This window comes from Clinocottus analis, unplaced genomic scaffold (assembly GCF_023055335.1).
Source record: "Clinocottus analis isolate CAN_PGR_092001 unplaced genomic scaffold, fCliAna1.0.p SCAF_25, whole genome shotgun sequence".
Taxonomy (NCBI): domain Eukaryota; kingdom Metazoa; phylum Chordata; class Actinopteri; order Perciformes; family Cottidae; genus Clinocottus; species Clinocottus analis.
Window position 1 is genome coordinate 232,683 of NW_027175987.1, and position 25,671 is coordinate 258,353.

A 25,671-nucleotide genomic window follows, 5' to 3' on the forward strand; every position below is an offset into this window, starting at 1 on the left:
TGCTCCTGCTGTGACACTTCATAACGTCTCCCGTGAAAAATGCCTGTAATAATAATAATCCAGCCCGCAGCAGCACCATTACTGCATCACAGTACTCGGGCTGTGCGTCTCTATAATGAGATGCATACATTTTTATTCCTGACTGCTTTTCGAGGTCCTCAAAGCGCACAGGAGAATTATCTCTGCCCTGACTCTGCTGCCATGTGTTAAAGCCGGGACTCGGCCTCCTCGTCCTCACACAATTTCTGGATTTGGACGCCATGACTCGTTGCACACTTTAAGCTATACATACGGGTAATTACGCAAATGTATGCCGCTAATCGTATTTCTCTGCGTGTTTGTAACGTCGAAGACGATCCCGTGGGTGATCCGGCATGCACAGATGGGCGATGGGCACGGAGCACACGCAAAGACACACAAAGGTGTGATTTGGCACGTTTGCTTTGTTTTACACTGAATGTTCATTTGGACTCAAATCAGACGTCTCTAACGTGGACTTGCAGCCGCTATTTGCACGAAGTCTGACTCATTTCTCTTAAAAAAAAACATCTTAAATGTGTGTATCTTACCCCACATTTGTGCTGCTTGTATATTTAGCTTTTATTCAAAGGAAATAGATGTAATAGTGGCTTCATGAAAAGAAAAGGCCATTTCATAATGTGTTTATCCAGCCAGACACACACACACACACATACTCAGAAGATGCTTTCAGAAAACAGGCCTCACCAAAGAGTCCATTTTGTGCTTATTTTAAAGGTTTTAAAAAGCAAGAATATATACATAGAAAGAATCATACAGTTTTTGTAACAGTCAAATATATTTTTGCTCCAGATATTGTCATTTTCCCCCAAAATAAAGCAGCAAAGCTCGCCATTTTGCTCATAAATGTCCTTTCATACAAACGCTATAAAAGCACGTTGTGCGGCGGGAACTTGTCATGAGAATTGATACATCCATTTGGGTTTTAATTGATAATCTCTGTGTAAATGTGTTACAGTGGAACCCCTCCCGCACATTAACGTGTTGTGAATGACAATCGCGCGCACTATCGGCGCTCACGCGCTTGAACTTGACCGCTGGAGTTTTCCTGGGAAAAGAGGCGCGACTTTGGCCCTTTGCTCCGCTCCTTTATGGAGAGGAGGCTGTTAAGACTGATGTCAGCGCTCATTTGCATAAACTTCAGCCTGTTCCCAATTAAACCAGGAAAGCAGTGGGAGCACCGGTCTGTTTTCACATGGCGGGGAATGAACCAACATCTCCTCTCTCTCCCTCTCTCTCTCTTCCTCCCTCGACACGCTGAGCGTCACCAGAAGCTGCTGCAGTGTGAGTTGATGCTTTCTTCACTTTTCATCTGTGTTGTAAATTGGAACAGTTTAGATTCAGTCAATTTTAAACACTCTCCTTCCATCTTTTATTGGTGCTTTCTGCTCATGAAAGTGAGGTTTGTTCATGACACCTGCTGTCTTGTCTCTCGCCCGAAGGCCTGAGCGCGTCACGCAATGCTCTGCATGCGTGGCATCTGTGAGGTCTTCTTTTTTTTTTTTTTTTACGAGTCTGCAGGTTTTATTCCCTGATTTCTTTATTGATACGTGTGTGAGTGCTGCTCTCTGCTGAAGGCGTGTGCACGAGGCAAACTGAGTGCAGCAGCATGTCGTCATGTCAGCGTGATGCTGGAGGCTGTTAGTGCTCCTCACTCTCCAACTGACTCCTTCATTAGTGTCTTTTTCTCTATTGGATTTGCAGTGCAGCACAATGACTGCTGAGGTATTATGTGACGTGACGACAATGCATTCGTTGTGATATTTGTTGCCAAATTACCTCATTTTTTTATGCTTCCATGCAGCACTCTTTGAGGAAAGCAATGAGGCTTCACGTCCTTATGAACATATCATCAGATCTGTGAAGTGTCTCTCCAGCAGCATAAATAAATACCAACTAGAAATAGATTGAGGGAGTTTCAGTAGAGAAATATGCTGTTGCTGCTCTTAAAAACGTGTAAATGTCCTCAGAAGGATAGCTGAATATTACACGTGTGGCAGCGATATAGTGTTAGTCTTCAACATCTGTTTCCAATTCCACTATATTTAAAATCCCAGCTCATGTCACCTCTTCCGCCACAAAGTGATAACTTATTCCAATGAACTGCTATTAGCTTGATCATTTGGGAACGTGACACGAGTGAAGGATACGAGTTTGCTCCCCGCTGGTCCTCGTGCGTGACCTCTGACACCTTCCAGGTCAAGCCTCTTTGAAGGGCGGCCATTACAATTCCCAGAAGTGAGCCACTTGAATCGGTCAGTTATTAACGACTGAACCCAACGGGGCCCTCGGTGGTCACGCGGGATGACCACGTCACGGGAATCTGACGGAAATGAATGATTTTTTTTAGGTGGAAGCTTGTTTGATCTGTGAGTTAAGATCTGTGTGTGTGTGTGTGTGTGTGTGTGTGTGTGTGTGTGTGTGTGTGTGTGTGTGTGTGTGTGTGTCAACTAATTCAATTTTTGTGTATTATAATTTAAACTATTCAAACAAAGTATTTGTTCTCGTGAATGTTAATGGTCACATGTCACATGATCACACACGTGTGTAGATATTTTACAACTGAAGAATATTTTAGAAAATATGAATGACAGCTCTGATAAATACAACAGGAATTATTCCTGCATGTGCCACTTATTAATAAATGATTGAGAGAGAGAATTATTGCATTAATTTATTCAAGAAATAAATACTTTATTCTCTTTGATAGTCTTAAAAAGGGAGAGGAGCAACACTCTAGTTTTAAATCTACTTTAAAAATACAAAATAAGATTATAATAATAATTCAAAAGTTGCATTAGTGATCTTTATCCAGTAAATGTTTATTTCTGCTGAATTATCTTTGATCTTTGTGTTTCATTGCTTTTAAAAACCAATAAATAAAACTTAAAATCGTATTAATGATGTATTTTATAAAGAACAATGTATTTATAGCGCACACTTTGTATAATGTGTGTTTGTCTGTTGCTGCTAAAATTCATACTTCTGGAATTAATCGGCCTTTAATATGTATAAAAAACATTTTGAATTGTATACTTATGGATAAATAAATCAGAATGATGTTAAGATAAGAGCGCACCTTCTTTTTGTTCAGTACTTTGGAATCAAACCACAGGATTCATTGACGATCCGATTAAAAAAAATCTAAAATTATATCGAAATAATTTCAGTGAGAATCATTCATGTTTTAGAGCCGGGGGGAATCTCTTCAGAACAGTATAGTATACAGTATCCTGTATCTACATGTGTAATTCGTTTCATGAAGAGAAACGCAGTCATGCTGGAGCCTAAAAACACAAGCAAATAAAAGACACAGCAATTCCTCCTCTTTTTATGAATTTAAAACACCTTAAAATATTATTACACATTATATTACATCTCCAAGAGAGAGAGGGAGACTATTACTAATGATATCCTGTTGTTAAAATACCATTCTCATTATACCGTCGTATACTGTCACATGTTTTCTCCTCCACGTGCCTCGATATTTCAAGGTGAATCACACTTTCTTGTCTGCACATTTGTGCGATTATAGAATGATTTCTTCTAATTCCACCACCACGCGGGCCTGAACCTGGTTATTATTCGATGATACCCACATATATAGGGACTTTAATACCAATAAAATATGTACCATTACGCCCCACGCTATCATTTCACTCATTGTCGGTTCAGACTTGTTCTAAATTCATCAGCGTTTGAACACATTTAGCACATTTAGAAAAAAAAACACTTCCTGCATCAGATACACTTTGTCTGTGAGGTTTGAGAGTTTTAAACGTGTTAGACTGCATTAACTTCAGAGGCTACGTTTCTATAATATTGTTATGATCAGGTTTTATGGAGGATTATTCGGTGTGCAGTTTGGATTTTAGGCCATTCAGACCCGCGCAGGCCTGCGCTGCAGTGTCGCGTCTCCGCCGGTAGGTGTCACTGTTTCACCCGGATGGTCTTCACCGTCACTGAGCTGTTTGATTTGGTTTGGAGAGGACACTGAGTGTGCTGCTGTCACTTCCCACGATGTGCTTTGAGTTGTTTTACAACAGTTTGCTCATCCTGAGTCCCACAGCTGTTTGAATGTGAAGGCCCGTGGCTGCAGTTCATTTATCAGGTCGTAAATAAATGATCCTGATGGACGAATAGCATGCCTCTCTTGACTGTGTTAATATTATAAGAGCTTCACTAACAGCTGTTGGTCATTTAATGTAAAATAAATGTAGAGCTGAAGATAGAACATATGGTTAATATCATATTTCTGAAGTCTTGTTTTTGTAAATTTAAGCTTCACTTTGAATAAATACAGTATACTTAATGTAATAATTACACGTGTCAGACTACAGTTACAACCAAGTGGAGACTGTGTAGTGAAAGCCTAATATAAATAATAATAATAGTAATTTCAAAATAAATATAATAATAAACAAATGAAATAATAATATTTGTTTATGCTGCCTTAAAACGTGGAATTAACTAAAGTAGAATAAAGATAGAGTGTGACCTATTTATTCTTGGATGGTGTGTTTGGATAATTTATTTGTTGTACTTATCGCTTGGACCAACAAATATAAGAGCTTAAAAATCTAAAAGAAAATTGTTCCTATTGATCCTCGTAGAATTTGTACTCAATATGTACGTCTCCTAAATTGTCATTTGGAAACACACACACACACACACACACACACACACACACACACACACACACACACACACACACACACACACACACACACACACACAATGCACACAGTATTATTTTTATTTTTTAGTTAAAACATCATTTGAGATTAAGAACCTTCTTCACATAAATGCAACACAATAAAGATCTTATAAATCGCATCAGTGTAAGTTAACACAAATCAGTGTTGTTGAGAGCCTCTGCCGTGATTCCCTCGCGCATGCGCACTGGACCTCACATGTGGAACGACCTATCCTGGCACCTGACGTCAGCGCGTGAACAATTATCATATAGTTTCATTGCACGCAGCGTTGACTCTCCTCTGCGTGGCTGAAGTCTGTTTTACTGACTCAGTATAGCCCAGTTTTCTTTTACCCAGTTCATGGTTGAACATTTGGGCACATGTATATCCACCGTGCGCTCCTTTACGCACAGGGAGGAAGGAGACGTCGCACCACGTAAAAAGCAACGTGCACCCGCAGGAGATCCAGGGAAGCGAGCATCGCTTCTCCTGGCGCTGCTGCGGCAGCGCGCAGCAGCAGCCGCAGCAGCAGCATCACAGACTCCGCCGCTGCGTGCTGCTCTGTGAATGTCTCCATCTCTCACGAATCCGTTTCACCTTTACGCATATTTTTTTGTTGTTGTATTCTTCCTGCCAGCCTTTACGTATAAGGACACTACAATATTTAAATCTACAGACGCTGGCTAGTATAGCTCGTTTTTGGCTCGGTCTTCCTGCAAGCTGTTGAGTCAGGTGAGCAAGGTGCACGCTGGGAGATCTGCCCAATAGAGGTCTCGCTCACTGCCGGCTTGACGGCACAAAACGGACTCTGTCTCTCTCTCTATCCGGTGCCACGCGGACCTCATTGTGCAGCTGATGTGATGGGACAGGGGGGTGAAGAGTGTTAGTATCTGCTATGGCACATGTGTGATAACACCTTCTGCCAAGCTGCTATATGCTTTGACGTCACGTGGCATCGAGCAAAGTCTTTTTGTTTTCGTGCACTCGTCCCACCGCGCGACACAATCCAAAAATGCTGCCGTGTCCGCCTCCCTATGAGAAGGTCCTCAGTGCCTCTCCTCCTCCTCCTCCTCCTCCTCCCACTTTCTTCCTGCACCGACGTGCAGCCACAGAGGCTGCAGCCGTGAGCTGCACGTGCACGTCGCTCCGCGCGTCTATCAAATGCATGCCAACAAAAAGCAACACAAAAAAAAAAAACAACGACGCTGGGTTCGACTAAAGAGGGAGCCGCCGCGTCATTCTCACAGAACAATGGACACCAGTTCACAACGGTCAAGGCACGAAGTGCTGCGAAATGCGTTTGGGGTTTCTGTGCACGTCGTCCAAAGCAGCCGCCGGTGCGCGCGCTTGTGTGGGTGAGAGAGAGAGAGAGAGAGAGAGAGAGAGAGAGAGAGAGAGAGAGAGAGGGGAGGGGACCAGCGACGCAGCAGCTCCGCGCACACTGTCATCCGAGGCTGTGAGGAGGTGTCGGGATGCGGGAGAGGATGCTGCTGGCGGCAGCGTCACCTCGGCCTCGGCTTGAAGTGAAAGTATTGCATTTTTTTTTTTTTACATTTTGTTTTTAAAAACACAAACACACACTTGGATCCACTCAGTGTGCAGGCTTACTGCCGGTCAGTGAGGGCGTGCAGCGTTTTGGGTTGCTCCCTGGACTCTAGGTCTTGAGTTGCGTTAAAAAAAAATACTGCGTGGACTTGCACCGGAGGTGCGGGATTTTATTCAACGTGTATCGCTTGTGAGTATGATTTCTTTTTAATTTAAAAAAAATGTGTTATTTGTGTAGAAATTTCCAAAGAAATGTGGATGTTTGACTATATTTTGTCGTATAAGTGACGTTACAATACAGCCATAATGATGCAACGCTCCCTTTTGACGTGGAAGTAAAACAAGAAAAAATGTCACTCGTGCTTTAAATCGTGACCCCTGAAGTGGTGAGTGGCAGCCGGCTGCTCCATCCCATATTAGCGGGAGCGTCCATTGAGCGGTGATGAGGCGGGCTGAGTGGCCCCAGAGCTGCGTTTGTAAAGCAAACAGTTGTGTGATTGTTAGCAGAGCCTGGGAAAATGTCCCCTTGGCTGGGAGGTGGAGGGACTTGACGCCAGAGCCTCTTGTTAAAAAAAAAAGAGAGACTTGTGTGCTCCCAGACAGCATTGTGATGCTAATGAGCACCAGCACGTTGTTGAACTTGATGTTGACTTTTTTTTTCTTTCTTTCTTTCTTTCTTTCTCTCTTTCTTTCTTTCTTTCTTTGGGTATTTTTTTCTTTTCTTGGTCACATGTTTGTGGGAAAATCCTCTCCTGGGCTACAGTGTGAAATTAATTAATCAGGCCTGTGCAGTTAACTACAATGGAGAACCATTAAACACACACACACACACACACACACACACACACACACACACACACACACACACACACACACACACACACACACACACACACAGAGTTACTTTTCATTTATTTGCTGTTGTTTAGTATTTCGTGAACTCTGTTCTAAAGAGAGAGATGAAACACTTGCTGGGATTTTTTTTACCTAATTTATATTTTCATGGAGACATTTTTTTTTCTCCCAGACCAAAATGATTAGTTATGTCAAATTATTGAAAAAATCAAATACATAACGTTTTATATTATAAATAAATGTAATGTTTGATTATAAAATATGTGACGTTTTTATCATTGAAATGATTTGAATATAATTTACAAGTTAAATAATTGAGCACAATTGAACATTTTAAAATGATTACGAGATATAGTTACTTTCTCTCTTTCTTTCTTTTAATTTTTCTTTGTATTTTTCTTTCTTTCTTATCTTTAATACAGTGCAACAGGTGGAGGCCTCCTGAACTATAAACTATAAATGTCCAGAACTGGACTTAAATCACAACACTTATCAAGCCACAAAAAAACAAACTCTATTTTAATTCTTAAACTGTTTTATAAAAATGAACTCAAATTAACTTTAGCAAACACAATTTCGCTGTATCTATAATAACTAATACCATCGTAATAATTATAACCATTAGATATCAAATTCGGCTGGAATACAGATTCATTTAAATGGACAATTATAGCAACAAAAAAGGATTAAAGTAGAAAATCAGGATAGTTTTTCCTGCTTAAAAGTCAGTTTTCAGATGGTAATAATCATTCTCACTGTGATATAATTCATAACTAAATTGAAAAATCCTTAAAACGGGAAACGTGTCTAGTATCTGTTGAATGCGATCAGAATATTGCATTATTACCTTACATTTTATAGCTTATTATGTTCTATTTTCTCCCCGTATTTTTGTATTGAATCGCATTAAAACTTAGTACAAGTATCTCTGCATGAACACAGACGCTTTAATTCATTGAATTGGGTTTCAGCACCAAGGACAGAGACTCCTCTCCAGCGGCGCTGAACTCCACTTTTACTCTCATCTGAATTTGAAATCAAACACTTTTCTCCAGCACGTGCTGCGTCACATGCCTGTGCATCTTTATTTGGTTTTGAAGTTCGGCAATGACAGCAACGAGAGAGAGAGAGAGAGAGAGAGAGAGAGAGAGAGAGAGAGAGAGAGAGAGAGAGAGAGAGAGAGAGGGAGAGAAAATTATTTTATTTCATGAGTGTTTAGCAAAAAGCACAAACAAAACCGTTTTATTGGTGAATGAATGAATCTACTGGGTAACTGGCGTTTGATTGTTTTTTTTTAACCTTTAAATTTCTGAGACAAATATGGACAATAAGGAAGAAGACAGAGAACACCGTATGCACAGAGTATAATAGGATAAAATAGAATAGACAAGGGAAGTCAGTGTGAGATGGTACACACCTCAATGTACTGTACGTCTGACAGGATGTGACGCAGTCAGGGGGCGTGTCCACATGAATGCACGTGAGGCTGATGAGAGGCTGAGCTGAGAGTCCATCAGGTTTAATGTACAGTACAGTTATGATTTCAGAAAAGGCAGAGCAAAATAATTTATATAATAAATACACACACACACACACACACACACACACACACACACACACACACACACACACACACACACACACACACACACACACACACTTCAAAACAGTTGCTTTGACCTTAAAACCAGCCACTCTTTCTTTCCACTTAAATTCACACACATTTGAGAATGAATAATATTTTAATAAATATGTATTTGTGTATTTCTCTAGAAGACTTTGGCATGAAAGAGAAGTGTATATCATTTGAGAAAGAAAAAAAAGAAAGGAAATGAGATTTCCATCATGCATTTTATGTTTCTCAAACAAGCACGGACGCCACGACGTCTTCCTAATTGATTTATTGAGGATGTGAATCCTATTTTAAAAAGATGAAAAACAAGTTTTCCTGTCAGCATTTGAGAAATCCCGTGAAAAAAAGTCCTCTTATTTCTTCTTCTTTCTTTTCTTTCCCCTGAAACATTTCCTTCCGCCAAAAGAAACAACATTTTATTCGCAGGCCTGCAGAAGAACTGCCGGATTAAAATTCAAATTAGAATAACACACACACACACACACACACACACACACACACACACACACACACACACACACACACACACACACACACACACACACACACACACACGTGCACGAGCATTACCGAATATATGAAAGGCTCGTTATTAAGCATTTGGAACCTTGGTGGCATCTTTTATTGTTAATAAAAATGCATCATTTTTAATCAAATGTTGGCATGCATATATATATATATATATATATATATATATATATATATATATATATATATATATATATATATACATCTATATATATATATATATATATAGATATATAGATATAGATATAGATATAGCTCATCTATATATATATATCTATATATAGATATATCTATATCTATATATATGTATATATATATATGGCTCTCTATTTTATATGCAGCTAAAGGCTACATGCTAACGCCACATTGGCTTCTATACTGTACTACAAATGATGTTAAGCATATTCAGTAGTGCTTCTTTGTATTGTGTTCATTACTGATACACGTCGCTGATAAAAACACACAAATGTGACGCTTTTCCAGCCAATGATATTTTTTAAATACACAGTATACAAATAAAATAATATAACATAACAATGAATAGCCTTTTGAAAGATACTTGTGATCATTTAGATGCAGAATAACATACATCATGCCACACACTACACAATAGTGCTGCCCGGTGCTGTAACCTGCAGGTTGCTATAAATACACACACCTTGCTCAGAGCTCGTGACTCACTGTGCTGGCTCAGTGTTTTCTTCATGGGAACAAACTTTTTCTGTCCTTATTCCCGCGGACAGAAAGACGAATGGTTCATTGTCACCGGGCCCTTAACCACGGCCAGCTGTGTGATGTATCGCTCGCGGCCATTTCCAAGTCACGTGACCGTGCAGTTGTTACACACCGGTTGCACTCTGTATACCTGCATTTGGGGACGAAGCTGTTTATTATTGATCTGAATAGTGTTACTGCGCGGTGGATGTTTTTTTTAGTGGACCTACAGACACGTGAAATGATCCCTCACTAGGTTTGGACCCCCCCCCCCCCCCCACACACACACACACACACACCCTCCTCCCTGTAGGGCCCCATGCTGAGATCCAGTGACCTGCTCTTTCTGCGTTCTGCCGGTGGAAAGCGTTTAAAAGCCTGTATCATGTGATGTCAACACGTCCCCTGTGAGTCTCTTACTGTCCATCCGGCGTGTGTTTTCTCCACCCGTCACGTCCCCAAACCCTCGTATCGCTGCTTGCTCACCCATGTGCGTGTGCGCGCCGATGAGCACGCGTAATTCCGTGGACACAGCGCGCGTCTATCCCGTGGCAGTCTGACCCCCCGAGGCCCCCACGGGCGGCCCTCCGCCTTCCTGCGCCCCCACATCTGACACTCCGATAGCCGAGGCGCTCCTCACTCTCAGTGTCGCTCCTGCTTCGGGCCCTGCTGCAGTGTTGTTGTTGTTGTTGTTGTTGACAGCCCGGAATGGACGCTATTCCTCAATTATTCCTCCAAGGATTTATATTCATTCATGCAATGCAGCGTGGGCTTTGTCTTCGCTAATGTGCCGGCATCCCCACGTGGTGGACGACATGGAGCATCGTGGTATGGAGAGACGCTCCCATCCCGGCTTGAGTCTTTGAAGAATATCGGCCCTCGTTATAAAAAACCTTGTGGATTTAAAAAAAAATCATTTTGTGTTCTTTAATAACGAAGCACGAAGCTGTCCGATTATGGAAACCGCCGCTTCACACCGGCTGAATACGTGAGTATGTATGCTGTGTGTGTGTTTATTATTCTCAGTTCAAGGACTTGTGCCACTGAGCTGTTTAATGTAAAAATGCAGCTTCAGCAGCGTTTAAGAGCAATTTATTGAGGGGAGAGTGCAGTTTAAACGGCCTGTTTTTATGTTCCTGTAATGTCACGTGAGTTGCACGCTGGTGCCAGCGTTCAGAGGGATGTTTTGAAAGATGTCAAATCACAGTATTTTATCCGGATTCTTATCTGGAATCTGCATTTTTTTCTTCCCACTTCTTCCTGCAGTCAAATGTGGATTTAAGGGCTTAGCATTAGAGCTGCCTGGATGATGCATATGCATGGAGCATAATAACCACATTTTGGTGATGACAAAGGATTAAGAGGCCTAACTCCCCTTCCCCTCCCCTTTAAACTTGTCAACATGCCGCCAACTAATCCAAAGTACACAGCAGTGGCATCCAGTGAAGCTGGACTTCTTCCACTAGATCATGTTGTTGACATTTAGCTGGAAGCCCCTCTGCTGCAGCAATGCACAAGGCCTGTTTGATAGTATGTCATGCTTTCAAACAATTCATGGATTCATTCACTCAACGAAAGCTGTGGTGCATCCTCTGAAATGGGTCGATGTGAGCTGGCATTTAAAAACAACAATGAGCTGGTGTCTCGTGGTGGTTGTGGGGGCTTCGGTGCTCTTTTAGGGGAGACATGTGGAAGTGACACTGTCGAGTTGTGTCATCTCCACGGAGCTCCAACTGGACACACGTGGGCCTCCCTGTTCACCCGCGTGCTCGTGGGTGACGGGTGAGTGTGTCATGCATCCTGCAGCTGGATGACTTCACCCCGCAAAAAGACGCTCGTCAGGACTTCCGGGCTCGTGGAGGAAGTTTAAAAGAATATAAACGATGGCGTCAATCACCTGAGAGTGTATGACCACTAGAAGGGGTTATTGCTGACGATATATGGAGGGTATGGTGTTACCCATCATTACCCATCATCACCCATCAGCTCCGCGCTCTGCTCCAAAGCAAGATATCGTTTTTTATTTATCTGTAGAATTACGTGTTATGCGTAAAAGCCAATAATAAAACAGCGTATAGCCAATAACCTGCCGTGTGCATGCGCGCAGATGTGTGTGTGTGTGTGTGTGTGTGTGTGTGTGTGTGTGTGTGTGTGTGTGTGTGTGTGTGTGTTAGAGATAGAGGGACAGAGGGAACAGAAGAAGAAGAGGAGAGAGAGAGGAGGAGGCGTACGCATGCAGGGGGAATGCAATGGCTCCATGTGACCACAACACAAGCAGCTCCGGCGGCGGCGGCCCCTTTAAGAAACGTGGGTTAGTTTTTCTCTTTGGTTATCTAGCTGTATGAGTATATGTAATATCATAAAGCTAGAGAACCGAATGTATAAACTAATTCTGCAGTCATCACGACGGAACCCGGGACCAGTGCTGGAAAGGAGGAGGATTGCTGCCGGAGCGGATGGATGGATGGATGGATGGATGGATGCAGCCCGGAACGGAGGACTGGAAGCCCGCGGCGGCGGTCCGGTGCATCGCGCCGAGAAACGCCTCCATGCTTCCCTTTGGACGTGTACCGGTGCAGAGATGAAGAGAGAGAGAGAGAGAAAAACGGATTCATAGCAATATATTTCTTTCACGGGGGATGCGTGGAGTGACAGTTAGCGACCCGAAGACAGGCTCCATTCATAGATGATGGGGATGAGGAGGAGGAGGAAGAGGAGGGCTACTCGGCAGCGCTGCCTCTCCCTTCTCTTTACGGAGCATATAAGTTAGGCAGCGTATGCATTGCATGTTTTATTTGGATCCTCCTGATGCCTGTGTACTTAGCTGGTGCCGATAACCAGGAGGCGAGGTGAGCACGGTTTGTAGCTGAACGAGCAGCTGATTGGACGACTCGTGGGGGGTCACGTGGTCCACCAGTATAGCTCCCATATCCCTCTTGCTGCTGGCCTCGCATGTGTATGTAGTCAGAAATAGGAAAGAGCTGCAGCAATCAAAAGCAATGCACTTGCTTGTGTCTGCAAGTTTGTCTCTAAAAAAAACAAAAAACTTTTACGTCACACCTGAGAGGCTTTTCAGGCAATGGATGCATCTTTTTGTGCTATATATACACACACACAGCTGCATGCAGTGAGGAATGATCCCACTCTCAGGGTTTCTGGTGGCGCGCAGCGGGCACAGCAAACATCTGGAGAAGGTGTGGCAGGTCGTCAAAGGCATGTGTCACAGGTGATGAGGTGGAGGGGAAGACACTGTTGTGATCCGCTGGGTGTTTGTCAACGGGATCATCTTATATCCCTGGATTTAGCTCGATTGATGCGCTTATTAACAGCAGCTTCAGGCCTCGTGCACACGGAAGAGGGGGGGGGAGCAAAACGATGGCCTCACACTGCCGAGGGACACGTGCACACATTGGGCAATAGTTTAGCTATTTGGTGATGAGCAGGTCGTCGTTGGTGACACATATATTCTCCAATCATTCACTGTGAAGCAAATATCTGTCATACAACCGTGTGTATTGCTGGCAGCACAGCTGCAACTCCACAGTATTCATGCTGTGAAATGACATCACAGGCTATTACTGTAAAAGCAGAATACAGATTTCTGTGTTCCAGCGATGTACTGTAATTTTACAGTCGTCATACTCACTTACGTACAATTTCACAGTCAGGTGCTAAAGCGGTATTACGTGAATACAGTAGATGAGTGTTGAAAATGGGCTGTAAATGTAAAGCAATTGTTGTACAGTGCGCATATCCGTGACTGATGTATACAGCAGCAGGCCGAGCAGAGATGTTGGAGGCGATGTTAAGAGGAGGGAAGGTGGGGGGGGGGGGGGGGGGGGCAGGGTTTGGCCGGGTCGCCCAGAGACCCGGCTGCTTTCTCGGTCCTGTTTTAATATAAGGCTGTTTTGGGCTGCACATCGTCTCCTTTCCCTCCATCCCAGCCGGAGAGAGGAGCTCCTGTCGGGCTCAAGCGCTTGCCTGTCCGGCTGAGTGATAGGTCGCACTCTGAGGGAGGGCGAGCCTGTTGAATTTTAAACCAATGCCAATTCTGTGTTAGCTACTAAACAGCTCCAGAGCGGTTGTGTGTGTGTGAGTGTGTGTGTGTGGCGGCGATGCTCTGCATGGTGAATGTGTGAGTGTGCAGCAGCAGCAGCAGCAGCAGCAGCACTATAGGCCCCGGCTTACTGCGTCACAGAGCAGGGCAGGTGCAGAAAGGAGCTAGCACGGGAGTAGCTCTCTCACGTTCTGTGGATATGTGCCAATGCTGTGTGTGAGCCGCTAACGTAATTATGATATTAATGGCAATTTGAGGCCGTCGGTATGAGCCGCACCGTTGTACTTTTTCTCGTTTAATAGAGCGTGCTGCAAATGAATGTTTTCATCGAGGGAACACAGGATACGTGGCTCTATTTTAATGTGACAGGGGCAAGTAAATGGTAACGGTCCCATTGAGGCAATTTCTGGAATACACAGAAGTGATAAAGGAGATATCGGTGCACTACGATGTATGCGGCGCACACTTTATTACTTTACTTTAATAAAGTGCACGCTGCATACATGTAAGTGTCTCCATCTCCGTGATCAGCGTGTGGTTTTATGAGACTTCCGGCACCGTAAGTTGTTAAGATTTAGCCAGATGAAGCTGCAATCATCCTGCATACAGAATCAACACCTACACTGGAATACCCACATGGTCTTTGTAATGGTAATCATTTTTGATGTGGTGATTTAAAAAAAATTTTTTGCGAGCAATGCTTGAGAAATTGTCCTAATGTCTGAATTATCCGTGTGCAGAATTTGCCCAATTGTTTCTTCTTTTTTTTTGTTGTTGCAAATGCGCGCCCCTTCTGTTCTTTTTGAGGCTTTAATTGCGACATTAAGCTAAAGCATTAATAATACAGCATTGTTCCATCTGATTCGACAATGGCGTCTCGTGCCGTGCGCGCAGACAGCACCACCCTCCCGGCTTTGGCCCCGCTCGCAGTAGAAATTAATGCATTGCTGAGGGGTAATAAATGGAGGATACGGGGAGAGCCCTTTGAGATTGAAATGCAGTCTGAGAGGCAGGCTAGACGTCGGTTTTCCCACATTAATATATGTCTGTCTGGGCCCTCTGCACCATCAGGACAGGAGGAGGCCCTCCACACCAGATGGAGCCCAGTCTAGTCTCCGTCTAGTCCGCCAACACCTGCCATAAGGCTGCATTACACTTCCTATTGTCTCACACATGTGATAACTCCATTAAAACGTCTATTTGACGTTTCCTTCTTTTCACCAGCTTTGATTTATCCTGCGCGCTGTTAGGACGGAGGAATTAACAAACACGTTTATATATATAAAAAAAAAAGAAGAAAAAAAATACGAGAATATGGCTGAAAATGATGTGGAAGGAAAGGAAGTGAGGAGATAAGAGAGTGGGAGAGGACATGCGTTTATGCATGCATGCTGTGCATTTCTACCCAACCTGTCATGTCTGTAGCTTTTCCTGCTGAAGCAAAGATATGTCAGGATGCTTCCCCCTCTTCCCCCTTTCTTTCCCCCTCTCTCCCTCTCTCTCTCTCTCTGCACTGTATTGATAACGTTGAATATTTTCATGTTGCAGTCCCGTTCGTGGCATATGGTGCTGTGTGTGTGTGTGTGTGTGTGTGTGTGTGTGTGTGTGTTGTCGGCTTTGTTTGTTGGAACAAAGCAGCCGTCCTACACACAGCAGAGCCATTGTTTCAGGTCGCACAGCCCCGCTGCTCGTCCACTATACCGGCCTGTAGATGTTATCTCCTGTGTGTCACACCTGGCCACTAGATTGCAGAGCTGTGTGTGTGTGTGTGTGTGTGTGTGTGTGTGTGTGTGGAGATGTTTTTGCTCGGTTTCTTCTTTGCATGTGTTTAAGTGTGTCGTTGTCTATTTTACTTTTTTTTCTGTCAGCACAACAGACATCACAGCATGTCGATCACAACATTTACATATATATATATTTTTTTTTTTGGGAATACAATCTGGAATCCGGCTGCACGGTTTATGTTTCAACTTGACCGTGAGACTCTGCTCGAGACCCAAGTGCGACTTGTGTTTTGACACCAGCTGCTTCAATTCATGTCGAAAAATTACTGAATTTATGAGTCAGAGTCCTTCATAGAAGACATTTTTTCCACGAGTTTCCTCATTTTAAAATGTTTGGAGAAGTGTTTTTTTTTTTTACTTCAATTTTTTGCACTGCTAGTATTACTATTATTATTATTATCGTCGTTATTATTATTATTATTGTTATCGCTATTATTACACTTTTGAATCAGATCTGAAACTCTTTATGGCTCACAGTCTATTTGATTCCATATCGCCAAAGTCCCTATATTCCAGCGTTATCAATTTTCTATTATGGTTTTTACCTTGAATTGCAGCGGCCGACATAAACCTTTTCTCTGAACTTATGAATTCTGGGTCTGGTAGCCTAGCAACAGCCTCTGACCCATGCAAAGGGAAAGAGAAGAAGAAGAAGAAAAAAAAAATTGAAAGGCTGACGTGCAGGCTTTAAACTCGCAAAGGACATCAGGTTTCAGCGGATGTAATCTTTGAGTATTTTGTGTAATCGCTTGTGAAGTGTGTGTGTGTGTGTGTGTGCACGCGCGCGCGTGTGTGTGTGCTTTTGTGTGCGTTGAAGAGATTGGTATTGTCATGAATTTACCACTGACAGTTGGAAAAAAAATGCGAGAAACTTTCCACACGTCCAACAATATAACGCTGTCGCATTATTTCCAATATTTCAATACGCAATGTTTTCATTATTCCATTTTGGATGCGTTTAATTATGTTTTTTGTTCACTGCATAAATGTGCAAATTATATTCATTGGCATTAATTGAAGTAATTCCAGTTTGATTTATACATGTAGACTGTAGTTATGTATTTCTTCATCATCATGAAGAAGCGGCTACCAAAGTATCTATTTCCCTTTTTCTATACAGACAATATTACCACTTGAATTTGACACATTTAATTTATGATTTCCGATTTTATCTTTGAGTCAAATTACCCACAGTCTTGTTCGCACACTCTCAGGTAACATTATGTTATTGATTGTAGAATTTCAAGATAAAAGCAGATTTTTTTTAAATCAATGTCGACGGTTTGAGTGTGAGATACATTTGTGCTTGAGACAAAAACAATAAATATAGCGACCTGCTTCAGGTATGGACTCTCTCTTATAACTCCATTTCTTTTATTTTTGCAGGAATCTGTGGAGTGCAGTCACACACACACACACACACACACACACACACACACACACACACACTCTGCAGGCCTGAGTGAGAACCTGCAGGACATCAGGTCAGAGGAGGCACACGCCACCTCGTGCTCTGAGGGTCAGAGGTCACAGAGTGGATCAGAACAAGACTTCATCCAAAGATACAGGTGAGTCTTCAGGAATAACCTTCCTCTGTGTTCCTCCTCACTCTCCAAACACTAAAAAACACGCTTGAACTTCAACTAGTGCTTTCAAATAATTACAAAACAAACTGTTTGTTTTCGAGGTCTGACCAGTCGCATTGTTTTTCAATACAAATGTGCAATTAGAAAAGTCCTGACGTCATCATAATTCATCTCCTCGTGCCTCTCATTCTTTACATGCACTTTCTCGCTTGCCCTCCTCACCCTCTCTCGCTCCCTCGCCCCCTGCTTTAAAACGCCTGATCCAATTTGTTAGATTCTTCGGTTTTGGCAGATAAGACGCAGGGTGGGCACTTGTGTAATCTATATTTTAATTCCTTTGTCCATGCTTCTTCTTTTTTTTTTATCCCTTTAAGGGTACATGGGTTGCAGGGGAGAAAGAGGGGAGGAAGTGGAGGGGCTTTGGCCTGGTGTGTGCGCAAGGTGTGCTCATGTGGAAAGACTGCCAGGGTGGCTAAGTCCCTCACTCCTTTAATTCCCTCCCTCCCTCTGACACAGATTTCTGTCCTCTGCTCTCTGTGGAGGCCTCGTGCCCTCGCCCACGCTCACGCAGAGAGACACATCTCTGGCTTTGGTTTCTCCTTTCTGTATTTGTAAAAACCTCCAAGATACCTTAACGTCTCATTTTGCTGCAGTTTTCAAGGAGCACATGTAGCACGGACTCCAACGCCTTACCCTCAGCAAGTTCACTGTGAAGTTCACCCATCTTCTGCTCGATTATTGTGAAGACGAAGTGCCGCTTTGTTGTCGTAATGCAACAGATCTTTAGCTGTTCACGAAACCTATCTTGCTACATGCGTTGTGCTAAACCAGAGCCTTTTTCGGCCCCGGCTGTCATATAGCTACTCTGCTAACCTGTCGTCCGAAACCTCGTGAGCTGTACGTGTTTATCTCACGCGGAGGAGAGAAGATGACGGGCGGATGAAACTGGAAACTCGGGGACTCGCTCGCTTTCCCCCCTCGGTGTTGATTGACACGACTAAAGATTACCTTTCGCTATCCTAACAGCCGCCGTAGCGGGGGCACGTCGAGGCCGAGGACGCCGCTCAGCTCGTGCATGTTCAACCTCCTGCCGAGAACAAAGTAGACGGAGTGATGGAGGGAGTGATGGGAAGGGGAGGAGAGGGAGACGGAGCCCCATCCGCAGAGATTGAGGTCCGTCATCGGGGAGAAACAGAAGAAGAGATTTTTTTTTTTTTCTTCTCTTCTTTTCTTTATTTCCCTCCAGGGTTAGACGAGCGTTCTGTGACATTGGCCTATTTCTATATCAGCATGGCCCCCCAGAGAAAGAGTTGCATTTGAGAATCAGACAAGGGAAGATCAGAGGAGATTTCACAGCCTGTGGCTATCCTCCTCCATAGCGTTCGACCACCTCTTAAACCTCCTTCGCGTTTGCTTCAACTCGATAAGGGGCTGCCGGTCTACTTCGTCAATATCATATCCACAAAACTAGATAAATCGATGCAAACAAGCTTCGGTTGGACGCGAGGGGCTTTAGAAGTGGAGGCGTAGCTTACGGGCTCCAATCTGACGCCGAGACGCGTCAATCCAGAAGTGACAACCCCTCACATCCTCTTTGTATTCGCAACAGCAATTAGGAGCCAGCGCACGTCGGGCCCTGCGCTCGCGCCTCGTTTCTTTTTTTTACCCTCGCGACGTGTGTGCATGCGTCGTGCAGTTGTTCGTACATGGGAAGTGTGTGATTTCACACGTGGCAGTGTTGCTTCCACAGCTGAGCACTCTCCATGTATATATGGAAAGTCTTGAAGAGAGAGAGAGAGAGAGGGGGGAGAGAGAGAGAGAGAGAGGGGGTAATCCGCTCATTTACAGTACCTCAGATTCGCTCTCTCTTATTCCCTCAAACTCTCTCGAACACCACAAACACACATACCTCAGTGTAGCGTATCTCCTCCCCCCCTTCACCTCCCCCCCTTCGCTTTCCATCCTCATTCGGGCTCATCTTGCCATCACCTCTCCAGCTCCGCCGCCCCAGAGAAACCAATTCAGACTGCTGCTCCACACCGTCATGGCGTGTTGGCCAAGGGAGATGGGAGTCTTTCAGGTTCTCGGGCTACGAGCGCTACTGGCCCCCTCGCTGCTTCTCAACATTTCCTCAACACGCCGGGCGGATCAGCAGGGTAGCTCGACAGCACGAAGGGGGCCGCCCATGAGAATATGTTGGAGTTATTCTCCACATTATGTGACCTTTTAAAGTTTGCATGTGTGTGTGTGTGTGTGTGTGTGTGTGTGTGTGTGTGTGTGTGTGTGTGTATCCACCCCGAGCCTGCCTTTGCATGGTTATACTGTCAGATTAGTAAGAGCATCCGAAACAAATGAAGCTCGCATTGTGTGCTTAAACAGGCTGATTGTGAGGTTTATCAGTAATAGGTTATCGTTAATGGCAAAACCAAACGCCCACCGGCCTCCCATTGCTTCTTAAAGTTGCCAATCTGCTTTTAACACCCTGCTGTTTGCTGGGAATTTTCTCCTTTTTCTTTTTTTTTTGTTTTCTCGCAAAGGCTTTTTAGATTTGTATACATAAACTGCGCCGCTTGGGTGTTCTTAAAAGTTGATTTGAATTATACCCTCTGCATTATGCAGCTTGATAGGAAATAAATCTCTGCAAATGAATACACTGGATGGATGGTGGTGGTGAATGTGTGTGTGTGTGGGAGTGGTGGTGGAGGAGAGCGTGGGGCGGGGGGGTAACTGAGTGTGGAGTGGTGGCGTATGTTAACATAAATTAAAGTCTGTCTGCAGCGAGGCTCGGAGAAGGAAAGAGAGAGAGGAGTGAGGTAAAAATGGAATTGGATTTGAAGAACAAAAAAAAGGGAGTTTGAAAAAAAGCAAAGGGGGAACTCATGAGGTGAAAGTAAAAAAGAAATGAGACAGGAGGTCTGATTTTAGTGGGCATATGTTAAGTGTTGGCGCGTCAGTACAAATATGCGAAATAGTTTGGTTGAAGTTGTTTCATATCATTAGTCACTTAGCTGCGTTGTTTTTTCTTCCCCTCCTTAAAGCTCGGAGGCCCCTGGTATCTCAATGCACACTGGCTGAAAGGCGAGGTGGCTGTATTAAAGGTTGGTGGTGGCTGTGATGGTGGGGTGCAGCAGGGTGACGAGCAGAGCTCCGGAGGGGTGGGAGGGTGGGGCGAGAGGGGGGGGTCCCCTGAAAGGCAGCAGGCTGCAGAGTGAATGGGAAAGGAGGGAGGGAAAGGAAGGGAGGGAGGGAGGGAAGGGAGCATTAGCGGTGGAGGCAGGTTGGGGGGACGGCGGGGGCCTCCATTGGTTCAATGCAACGGCCGGAGCAGCTGTGAAAAGAGGTCTCCCCTTTTTCCCACGCCCAGTGCGACGCAGAATCCCTGCTTCAGCCTGCCAGGGTCAAGTCACATTTCTAATATATACACTGGGCCTGTGGACTCGCACAATGCATGCGCACAGCTCATTTATTTTATGTATGCACACAGACACTTGTATGCACACAGCGAGTAGACAGCCTCTCAGACGGAGACGGAGGTGGGGGCCGCTGCAGAGAGAGAGAGAGAGTATTATGACACACTGATTTCTATCCTGTTGGCACCATTGTTTCGTCTTGGATCCTGCAAATTAACACGCTGCAAGTGACACACACACACACACACACACACGCAGATCACCGCTAAAGCTGCTCGTTTTTAAACAGCTTCTATTTTCAGTTTTTGGGGAAAAGAAATTCAACGGAAACAGCGTGGAAAATGAAAACGGACACGAGGATTTGGCAGCTTTTCGAAAACTGTCTTCCCGCTGAACACTGGCACAGATTTCCCCATGAAGACGTATGAACCCCCCCCCCCCCCACTCCAAAGCCCCCTTCATTTGCTCGGACTAATATATCTGTTGGTGTCTTCACTGTATACACCCATAACTCTATTATCCACCCACGCTCCCTCCGCCGCATCTAAGCCCCTTTCTTCGCCTCACAAATTTACGTCTCAGCCGCCATTTACAAACTATAATCATATTCCGGGGAGGGGGATGTAAACGCTTTGTCCTGACAGACCCCCACCCGGTTCCCCCAACACCACCCCGGTGCCAGATGCCCTGCTGTATTGTGTGGGTGCTGGGGGGGGGGGGGGGCAGACAGGCAGGCAGCCCCCTTCCTCTGTCCCTCTCTGCACCATGATGTCACCCTACTTGTCTGTCTGTCTGTCAGGGCCTTGACAGGAACTTGAGTGTGGGAAGGAGAGGCGTTCAGGGTGGGAAGGGGGGAGGGAGGTGGAGGTTCAAGGAGGGGTTGAGGGTTGGGAGGGGATTTTTTTTTTGTTTTTTCAGGGGAGATTTTGGGGGGTGGGGGGGTTTGGCAAGAGAGTGTCTGGCCTGAGAGGTCAGCGAGTGGACTTGAGCATGGAGGCCAGTGTGTGCAGGGTTTTTTGAGGAGGGGGGGGGGGGGGCTCTCCTAGCAACTCTGAAGAGAAGTGGAATTTAGATGAGTCTGTTTGTCTCCGTCGTCCAATAACTCAGTTGTTCAAACTCCTCGGGTTAGCCGCGCAAAACGGTCTGCAGATATAAAAGAAAGAAAGAAAACAAAAGCACCGGTTTTTACTTTGCTCTGCTCGGCCATTATGGATTCCACAAAGTGCTTCCACAGCTGTGCACAGATGTAAGTCACAGCGGTTTGAAGCGCATATACAGCCTATTGCAACAGACAGCGCAATGCATGGTGTGATATTAGGAAATATCCTGTGTATTATACACAAGAGTGGAATTCAGGGCCCTTCTCGAACAAATTCACATCTTTGTGAAAGTTATGGGATGGAGCAACGCCTCAAAGTAAAATGATTATTTTCTTTGTATTTTTTTTTTTGGACGGCAATTTGTGTTAAAAAAAAAACCAGGCTCACTCCTGCTCCAGGATTACTTCCTGTGAGGGTTTCATTATGAGAATGAATTTGAGATTCATATTGTGCTATATGGTCAAACTACAGTAGCAGCTCTTGTTTTTCTTTGTGCACGACGAGCAAGGCCATAAAGCTATAGCCTCACACAATTTTATATATATATATATATATATATATATATATATATATATATATATATATATATATATATATATATATATATAAACATGTTTACTTTGAATACTATCTTTTTTAGTGCTTCATAAAAAAATATTCAAATGACCTTGAAAAAATAATTAAGAATCAGCTAATATTCTGATTCTTTTTTTAAATTTTCACTCAAAAAAAGTCACAAAAAAATCGATTGTCACGTCTATTTTCACACCACACATCTATACATTAAAAATTGCATTGTCATTGGCTTTCACAGTTGTTGTGACATCTGTGTTCAACTCAACTTTTTGGTGAGCGCAGACAAACTTTTCCCCATTTCAGTAATGTGAAAACAGTCTTCTAGAGTCTCGTCTGACCAGTGAAGGTCAGATTTTAAGGGCTACATCGGCACCTAAAAGTGTCTTTCCCCATGATTCCTCAAATTACTGTATTGAGGATGAAGATTTACGTCTGAAAGCCGTAATGCGCCGTTTACAGCTCACGGGCAAACACAGACAACAGGCACCGTTTTTCAACAGGTAAACATTTACTTGGACAGACACATGCCTTTGTCATTCAGCCTCTCTCTATTTGGACTCCTGCTTTTGTATTTCTTCTATACCTTTTGCTCTTTCCATCTTTGCTTCTCTCTCTCTGGCTGTGTGAAGAGGTGATAGTATTGGGAGACAATGGGAAAGACTCACTTAATTAGCTAGACGAGAAGATGCATTGTGGCAATTACTGAGCACAAAGGGAGGGGAAGGTATGGCTCTGTAATGTGCCGCTGTGTGTATTTGCCTGGCTGTTAGCCTGGAGTGCAGGCAGGCCTTTATAGAGGAGAGTGAAAGCAGTAACAATGGAAGACAGGATGTACTCCACACGTAAAGCCATTTCCAGTCCTTTTACAAACAGGGACAATAGCCGCCGCTACAGTCTTTTAAAGACTGGAAATGCAGAAACTGTATTCCCTGCACAGATGGATGATGGAGCATAAAAAGTATGTGTGCAAAACCAATTTTCCAGATGTACTTCTTTGCATTTATTTTTTATTATTGTGAGGTACCCTTTATAGAGATAGCTAAGTATGCTAATACATAATTAACCCATGCGTAACATGTATAATAATCAATAATACACTAGTTAGATGCATACATAAAAATGACTAGGGCTGCAGCTATTTATTTGCATTATTTCCTCAATTAATTAATTAATTGATCTATAAAATGTCAGAAAAAAAAGAATTCACATGTTCACTAAGCCCCGCCCTCAAAAAACCGATTGTCCAATCACAGCTGGCCTGTCAAGCCGTGGATTCTCTCATCAGTTGATGCAGCATAGTTTAGCAGCGTAGTTTAGCTGTAATATTCATATTTAGAAGGTTGTACTGGAGCAAGAGTGTAAGTACATTATTAAATATTATGTTACACTGTTCTTTTGTGAAAATGAGCCGGTTGGAAACATTAAAAAGGCTGTCAGCGACTCGTGGCGCGAACGTTAGCTTGTTTAGCTAATTAGCTAGCTTTAGCTACAGCTGAATCAATTAATCGAAGTAGCTTTCGAAACGTTTCAGCTCCAAAAACGTAATGTGTGTTGCCAGGTTGTGAACCTTCTCCAGAATGAGACACAACTGCTGCAGCAATGCCGTTCAATCAACCTTCTGGTGTTCAGTGCAGCTGGCAAACCCTACAGTTGTTGTTAGTAGTGGCTTATAAATGATATAAACTCTTGTATTGCGCCTTCTAAAAACAAGTGGTGCTGTAATGCTCGTGTTTGACCTCGCTGGGGAAACACACTGTGACTAATTGTCTAATGTCCTCTTCCCTTGTCCATTCATCCATCCTCTTCATTTCTATTTCTGATGGCCCTGTTGCTGTGTACCAAACTGGACATGCTCCTTTCTATTTCTGACTAGCTATGAGTGGGCAGCTGCTTGGTGCCACTGCATGTTGTGTGTGTGTGTGAGTGTGTGTGTGTGTGTGTGTGTATGTGTGTATGTATGTGTGTGTGTTGTGCAGAGTTGGGTCTGGCAAAGAGCATCCTCCTCTAGTGGAGTGGCCTGAGGGGATTTCTTTCATGAAGTCAGATAACATCCAGGCGACCCCCTCTTCCCTTTTTTATAAGAGTTCTTTAACCTTGATAAATGAAGTAGAGGCGGGCAGGGAGGGAGGAAAAAGTTGCGGGTTGTGGTGGGGGATGAGGGTGTGATGGAGGGAGGATAGAGAGAGAGAGAAGGAAGGGGGGGTAGTGGGAGAGAGAGAGAGACACCAACTCCCTGGCCGGCTTGCTCTCAGGATCAATAACGTTCGGAGAGCTGCTGAGCACTCCTGTCTGGCAGCTCTACCATAGGGGATGGAAGGAGCGGCGGGAGGGAGGCGAGGGGGAGGGAAAGCAAGAAAAGGAGTGTTGAGAAACCCTCTCTATCTCTTTCTTGTCACCCTTTTTTGTGAAGAGAGGGAATCGAGGCAGACAGCAAAAGCAAAGATGGAAGGATGAAGGGATGGAGAGGAGCATAGATGAAGGGGATTTCAGACCCATGCACCTATCCAGCTGAACAGTGCCACCCACCTGCCTGCCTGCCCGCCAGTGAAACACACACACACACACACACACACACACACACACACACACTCTGAGGTCTTCTTTTTACGGAGCCACAAGGTTACAGAGTGTCGATACAAACGCGCACAGTCCTCCGACAAATGGGATTTGGCATGTTCAATCAACAGTGCTGCCAAATCCCTGTTGTTAAGTATTGCAAAGCCATATCTGTCTGCATTGGGCCGGAGCTCCACTACCTGGGCCAGCTAACTGTCCCCTAAATATCCTCTGTTAAAGTCCTCTGTAATAGAATTATCTGCTGCATTTGTCTTTGGATCTGAATAGGTGTGTGTGCTGTGGCATAAATAGAGGGAGTTTTAACATTGTGGAGCACTTGTAAAGAAAAAAGAAAAAAGGCTTCTTCCACCAGTGCCTCAGGGTCACAGACACCTGAGCTCTCTTCTTCCTCACTCTTCTACTTGATTTCCTTGCTTTGAGTTGGAGTCGCCGGCCTCCCTCCTCCTGGCCATCTTCTCCTGGCCCTTTCCCTGTCCTCTGTTAGATCTGATCCTTTCATCTTCCCTCGCCTAATCCCGTGCTAGAGTAGCCTCGCGTTCACCCCTCCCGCCTCTTCCTATTGCTCTCTTT

At 44.1% G+C, this 25,671-nt stretch overlaps 1 long non-coding RNA gene across 2 annotated transcripts in view; it reads left to right on the forward strand.

The window, feature by feature from the left end:
- The first annotated feature begins 1,237 nt into the window (after positions 1 to 1,237).
- Positions 1,238 to 25,671, forward strand: part of LOC137794576 (uncharacterized) — a 43,260-nt gene continuing 18,826 nt past the window's right edge. Inside the window, exons 1-2 of one of the 2 annotated variants that reach the window (XR_011078317.1) lie at positions 1,238 to 1,323; positions 17,239 to 17,420. This is a non-coding gene — a long non-coding RNA (uncharacterized lncRNA). Of the gene's footprint in view, positions 1,324 to 5,858; positions 6,472 to 17,238; positions 17,421 to 25,671 lie in introns of those variants that run through there. The other variant, XR_011078316.1, reaches the window with a different exon arrangement.